Below are 7,571 nucleotides of genomic sequence, written 5' to 3' on the forward strand. Positions count from 1 at the left end.
GGGAGGAGGGGGTGGATAGGGGCAAGTTCTGAGAATCTTGCTGTGCTCTTACACAAACATTGATCTAGTTTCCTGTTTCTGTTTTTTCTGCTTCATAATACTTGAGCTAATATAAAATGATTCAGACATGACAGTGTGTGGGAGATTTTTTTGTAAAAAGATGTTAAAAGGACGAGTGTTACCTGAAACAGTTTCTTGCAAACTAATTAAAAGTAACTTGTTGCACAAGCTCTGGCTTTGTGAGGAGACTGTCAAAGCAGTGGGAAAGGCCAATCCCTGCTTCATTCAATCTGCTATTGTGCATTTAAGTCACTGAAGAATTCAGTGGCCCTTGGGTTGGTTGCTTCAAGCTGATGTTTCTGCATGTCACTGCAGTAGAGTGAAGTGCTCATGTGGTTGCAGGTAACTCAGAATTCTTTCTCCAAGGTGAAACTTCAGATTTTATATGAAAATACAAATCAGCTTTGGTAGTGCTTACACAATTGCTGAAGGCTTCCTGTGCTTGAGGGCTTGTGTTTCTCCTGTACCCCAACTGCTCCATAGAAACTGATCTTGTGTTTGTTATTCTCTAGGAACAAAGAGCAAATAGATGCCACTTGCCTTAGATGGTTCAGAATATCAGTTTCTGTAATGAAACTTGCATTTTAAAGCTTCTCCCACAGTTCTCAGTGCTTTACACATTCACATTTCCAGATTTTGTCACAGCATGTTCAGCTCTAGGTGACTGAAGGCACACGTAACTACAGGTGAGGTATTTGTCTTCCACACCTCACCTTGTGTGTCATGACATGAAATACCCCAAATCCCAATTATGGTTATGAAGTGCAGAAGAGGCTGCTGCTTGCCCTGTCAGTGAAAGTCCCTAAGCACTGTCAGAACATGCACATAATTTTCTTGGGCAGTGAGGCAGGAGATGTTCCCCATAGCTGCCTGGGGGCTGGGTGAGGCCTGCTTGACCTTGATTGTCCCTGTACATCAGGAGCTGTTTGCTCGTTCTGTTTTTGCAGCACAGCCGGGGTGAGATGCCCTTCATGTGTTCCATTACCACCTCTTGACATAGCAAGGAATGGTGCCATAGTAACAAACACAACACCAAACCAGGGGCAGTAGGTGGAGTTGCAGAGTTACGTGTGTGCACCAGCAATGACTTGCAGTTTGGTGCGTGGATGATGGAAGCGATGATCAGGAGGAAAGCGCTTCCACTGGGGTGATGCTCAAATGCTGGAAACCACTGGGAGGGCTGATGGCAGCCTCCTTTAGGCAACTGCTTCAAGGCCTAGCTGTCAAAAATCGTGATTTGGTAGTAATGTACCAAAATGAAGCAGGTGGATTTTAAAGTATGTGTGACTTGTGACTAAAATCTATTGTATGAGATCTTTCATGATGCTTAAAAAATGGTGAAAATATCTTCCAATTAGTACTCTGGGATTTAAAATTTACGGTGACAAAAGATCCTAAAGACAGTTTTTCAGTTGGGCAGTGACTTGATGGCTCAAGTCTTAACCTCCCTTGAAAACTAAGTTACTGGTTGGAGAAGAATTCAGGTGAAACTTGCAGGTTATCTCCAGTATTTCTTGCCCTGAGAATGTACTGGTGTTTTGAGTAATTTTCTGAGTTAGACTGAGCAGCCAGACCATCGGATTTGCACAAAGGACATGAATGACACTGGCTTTTGCTTTGGCACAGGGTGCAGAGCTCCCCTCATTTCCCATCTTTTTGCTGAAATACATTTTAGGAAGTAGGGACACTGTTACCAGAAGTTCTCTTGCTCAGCTACCTGTTGTAGCAGTTCATGGTCTTTGTTTCTCACATTTTGTACTGTTTAAACAGTAGATGGAAGTGTTGCAGAGCACCATGGTGGAGTTCTGGAAAGGCTGGGTGCCCTAGTAACCACTTCTCTTCAGGTTCTTTGACCCTACAGAGAGGTTCATGTTACAGCCAGTGCTGTTTGGGGCTCACAGGGTCATTTCTGATAACAAAACAAAGTTCAGCAAGGGGTTATGTACTGATAGTAAAATGCTTCTCCCTATTTGAGCTGCAGGACTGTGGAGCCAAGCACTCTGAATATGTGATTACAGTAACACTTGGCACAGCTTGGATGCTGGATTCAGAAGTACTTGATTCTGCTCCTCTCTCTGGAAGGAACCCCACTCCATAAGTGTTCTGGATTTTTGAGCCTTAGGAGCTGAAGTGCTGCTGCCCCTGTTGTTGTAGCAAAAGGCTCCCACCACTGTGTGCTGTACAGTCTGAATTTTGGATGGCAGCAAAAGGGAAAAATGTCTTTCATTGTCCTGGAAATTGCAACAGTCAATTGAAGCAGATGGGTTTCCAAATGTAACAAGAAAAGGAACAGAAAAAATACAAATGTAAATTCTGTGCTGTGGTGAATGTGGGGGGGAACTGTATATGTTTTTGAAACAAAAAAGCATCTAGAATGTGCTATAAACACAATAGCACTTACATAAACACATAAACACTTACAGCATTCATGGCCAATCATGTGTCTTGCCAGGGAAGGGGTTTTTCAGGTATTTTGCATTCATTTACTACTAACTATGAAGTGTTCAGTCTATTATATTCTTAGTTTGTATTTGGAGGTCTTAATTTGACAGCAGAGGGCTTGGCAATAGATCATTTCAGAGGGTCTTCTGCCTGTGCATAAATAAAACTTTTATCATGAGTTGCCCAAGAGTGAGGGTGCCCTGAAGAAAGAGTGACCTGAGTGTCAGAGCTGTACATTTCTAATACTTTGTTACGTAGTGATCATCTTTAAATGTTCTTCACTTTCAACCAAGAAAACCTTACCTAGGAAACATCTGAATAATTCATACTGGGACAATGAAAAGTGATTTCAGACAAATACTGGATTTTCTTGTAGCAAATTGTGTAATTGGGAAGAACTGGTGAGTAAAGCCATCCTGAGCAGGACTGGTCCAAGCAGGAGTGGATGTATCAGGGGAATGTTCAGTGCCCACAGCAGCAGTGGTGTGAAGAGGAGAAGACAGAGATGTGCATTCTTTTGTACCAAGGTGCTGTTCTGATGAGGAAGAAGAGGGTGTGAGGCAGAGGGTGTTTATCTTCACACTGTGCAGGGTTCTCGTTATGAGAACCCCTAGCCAAACATTTCACTTTTAGGGCTTTAAAATGCACAAGTATGGTTTCCAAGAATATTGCACTGTGTTGGTTTTTTTCTTACCTATTTGTGACTGGTCGTAAATTATATTGTTTTCTTTCTGTATCAAAGAAAAAAAGTCCAAAGCAGTTTTGGACTTTGCAAAAAACCTCTTTTTTCATGAAGAGAGGCCTTTCCATGTACTGTTCCACTGGTTTTCCTGCAACAGTTTTTAAAAAGCTGTTGACAAGCTTCTGTTGCAAAACATAAGTTAGTTTAGCAGATGTGTAGAGTGATTTCTGAAACTATAACAGTGATGGTCTCTCCTGCACAGTGCCATGGAGGTTATGCTATACTTGCTAAAATGCTCTCCAGCATTCCTGCTTTGCTCTATCAGACAGTTCTGTGCACTGGAAATCTGCAGGAAAGCTCCCACCCAACCATTTCTCGGTGATCCCGTGGGTGGGAACTGAACCTGGCAGCACAGACCTTGCCTCACTCATTTGGAGTATTTTTATTTTAGTTTTTAGGTGCTCACCATAGTTGCTCAGAAGAGGGATCCCTTCATGCAGGGTGCAGCCAGAATGTCACTTGCAGCAAATGTCAGGAGCTAAACCTCTGCTGATGCACAGCATGCCAGAGCCAGAAGATTTGAGAGATGTTAGCTAATTTAGAAGATCCGCAGCTTACTCTTGCACTTGAAAACTCAGCCCTGCCAGTTACAGAGTCCCACAGTGATATTTACATGGAACTGGAAAATGATTTTCAAACACCAATGGAAATAAACGGTGAAGAGGCAGCTGCTTTTCCATCAGAGGAATCATGTGAACTGTCTCAGGAATCTAGATCTACTGCAGCCCTGGGTGCTTGAATGCCCTTCACCCACAGATATCAAACCTTCAAGATCTCTGGGATTCATGGAGAACTCTTTTAAAATTGCTCTGCTCCATTGTCTGCCTGTAAGTCTGCTGCCCAGCCCTGCCCAGATGGGCACAGGCAGCAGGTTCACTGTGTGAACCTTGGCCTGTGTTCACCCTCACAGTCATGATTTTACCTGAAATCCCTCACAGACCAACCATTCTCTGGAGCCTGGGCCTTGTTGTCAACAGCTGTTGCCTGTAAAGCAGATAATTTTGGGCAGTCTTTTGGGAGTAAAGACTCCCAGCCACGTGTTTGGATGAAGGATGATGATCATTTGCTCTCATTCAGTTCAGCTGGCACTGCATAGAGCTCTTTAGCTCCCACCTCCATGCTGGGAGATGTTGAAGGAATATTGAGTAAGATATTTTGCCTTTTGCCTGCTATCTTTTGTTTTGAAAATGGTTGGAGAATCTGAAGAGGGGGAATAATCATGATGATCCTGGTCTGGTTAGAGAAGGTAAGGAGATTAAAAGGAAGTGTCTGAGAAGGAAAGAGGTGTAAGCAACAGGGTCTAGCTCAGCTGGAGACAGGAGTGGGCTGGAAGGCTTGTGGGGTTTGTGAGCTGCTCCTGGTGCAGCTGCTTCACTGTCACTTTCACAGGGACTTGTTCCTGGTACCTTTTCAGAGTGACATTGCTTTGGAGTGAGATGTTTGTTTTACTGAGGTTTTTATACTCAGTTTAAAATTAATCTAGAACAGTATTACCTTCTGCATTGTGCAGAAAGATGCAAGAAAGCCAGCTAGGAAGGAAATAATAGGAAAAAAAGTAATTTGATTTGGAAAAAGTAAAAATAGTACCTCATTTCCTATGAAAAGGGTGACAAGAAAGGGAATGGAGATGCAGCCTTCAAAAAGGTGGAATCAGATCTGCTTCTTTGTGAAAAATGGACTGGATTTGTAGTTCTCCAGTAAGTGTAGGAAAATGCTATTGCTGGTATTTAAAACGGCAGAATTGTTTTTCCTTTTCTCAGTGAGCAATGGCAGGTAGGGGTGGCAGTATCCAAATCACACCTGCTGGACTGTAAGTGATTAAGAGGGGTGCTTAGGAAACTTTGTGTGTCCAGCCACAACTGTCCCTCCAACAGATGGGAGATCATCTGCTCCAGCAAATGACGGGAAGAAATTCAAACGGTCTTTGAATACCCTGGCTGCCTCTGTGGGGGAGATCTGGGTTTCCCTTTGACTGTGGACTGTCTTCTGTCAGCCTGAGAGTCTCGTGAAGTAAAAGGGGCTGCAGAAAATAAACCAGTGAGAGAGGAGTGGGAGTGTTGCTTCTCTGGGCACCTGGCCTTGCAAAGTAGATGCATGTACATGTCTGTGTACGCATGTGCTTTTTTATATACACACACACTTACAGAAATGCAAGGACCAGAGGAGTGCAGGCCTCCAAGCAGTCACTGGCTCTGCTGAAGATCAGCCTGGAGCTGCAGTGGCACAAAGTGCTTTCTTTCACAGGAGGACTTTGTTTATCCTTATTTTTCTCTCACCCTTTTGGAAGGAGCAGTTCTCCAGGTGGAGGAGGCTGATCAGGGCACGTGTGAGGGGCGGGGGGGGGGGGGGGGGGGGGGGGCAGCCAAGGCCTGGCCTATAAATCTGGAGGAGAGGGGAGGTGCTGGCACCAGGATGGCCTCAGCTGAGAAGAGGCAGCGGCGGAGGAAGAGGCGTGGGGTTGGGCGGCCCATGGAGGGTATGGAAGGAAGGGAACCCCCTGCAACAGAGCCCTGGTGGGGAGTGAGTGTATAGGGACCAAATTTTGGGAGGGGGGGGCAACTGGGATAGACGACTGGCTGGTAGCACAGCTTTGCCTTTATCCCCCCCTGGTCTGTCTGGATGTCTTGAGTACAAATAACTCTGAGGGTTCAGAAAACTTGTAGTACCTTAAAGAAAAGGAAAAAAAGTCGCTTTACAGAGTATAAGCTTCTTTTTTTTAAAAAAAAAGTTTTTTCTCATGCTGCATGAAGGACCAATGAATGAATGAAGTAATTGTTGTGGTCGAAGACAGTGGCTGCTTCTTGTTTCTTTTTAAACAGAAGCTACTTTTGGTTGAGAACTTTAACACAGACTCTGTGAAGGACTGACCAACTTCTCTAGGATAAAGGGCAATCCTTCTAAAATTGCCCATGTCTGGGAAATTTATCTACAAGAATGTATTCTCTAATGTGCTCTCCTACTCTCTGCCTGTTTTAGTAGGTGCTCAGGAAAAGGAGGATTCTGTTAAAGGCCCAGACTATGTAGAAAGACTGGCATGTAAATGCATGGTAACTTTTCTGATTGCTGCTTCTCTACCTCCCTCTTGAAATATAATTCAGAAAATGTTTCTTGCTTTGCCATTTGCCTGATGGTGCAGCTCATAAAAGAACAGGTGAGGGTGAATTAATTTAAATGGTGTCACCTGCAAAGACACAAAAAGGGAGGGATGGAGGAAACTCTTCCACTTCTGCTACACTGTGGGAAATAGGGGGTCTCTGTAGCAAGAGCTCTTTCAAAAATGAGAATGTTTTAGTCATTTATCTGCAGTTACATTTTTGAGATGTAAGACCACCAAATGCAAAGGAACAAAAAAATCACAGTGTAAACTACCATTTGTTTTGTAGAGTTGTTTACATACCTGGAATAACTGTTCCTAGCAAATGCAAGGCATGTTCTGATTTGCTTCCCTTTGTGTTTTTTGGGGATGTGGAAGAGGGAAGACTTCTATTTTCTCCTTATGTCTCACTTGTACAACCCAATCAGCACCACAGTTGTGGGATATTTGGAAGGACAAGCTGGCTTCAGATGGGAAAGCTTCGTAGAAACTCAGCATGTACAGTTTGTACTAGAACTTCAGCTTCAACCTGAAGCTGCAGTAACTTCTGCTCTGAGTGGCATTTCTTTCCTTTCCTCCTCTGCAGCAGAAGTGCACAGTGGAGTCAAGCACAGACTCTGAGTCTGAATCCAGGGCAGAGGTAAGAACTGACTGAAGTGTCTGGATGGTGATGGGATTCCCTGATAGGTATCCAGCTCTTCCTTCAGTAGGGAGAGTCTAAGGCATGGTTTTGGCATTATTGGGTTTGTGTAAAAGGAAAGGGAGAAAATACCCCAACAACCCCAAACTCTACACTGTCCTCTCCATCAGGCTTTTCCTTACAGCTGTTACTAATTTTAGCACAACTGATTCTGGGAGGATGAGGCAGGAAAGAGACAGTGTTTTAGGCAGCAAAATGCTAAGAAGTGCTGACCTGGGTTGTTCCTGATGGTTAATTTTAAGCAGCTCTGGTCCAGTAGGATTTCTACAGCTCTGGGTAGAGAATCTCTCCCTTCTGACTGTCCATTTTAGAGGAGATTAAGAGAGCAGCTCTGCTGCTGTGGCAGTTAGTTATGGATATTGGTAACTTACTGAATGTTGTTCTGTCAAACCAGAATGTTTAGTGTTGATAAGAAAAGACCTGATGCTGCAGTGAAGAACTAAATAATTAATTTGTGGGTAAAAGTCTTCAGAATTGATGTTTGCTGTTGGTCCTTGTGAGTCACTGTGCTCTGTGACTCAGAGAAGCTGCCT

Source organism: Corapipo altera, unplaced genomic scaffold (assembly GCF_003945725.1).
Source record: "Corapipo altera isolate COAL_440 unplaced genomic scaffold, ASM394572v1 23, whole genome shotgun sequence".
Lineage (NCBI taxonomy): Eukaryota > Metazoa > Chordata > Aves > Passeriformes > Pipridae > Corapipo > Corapipo altera.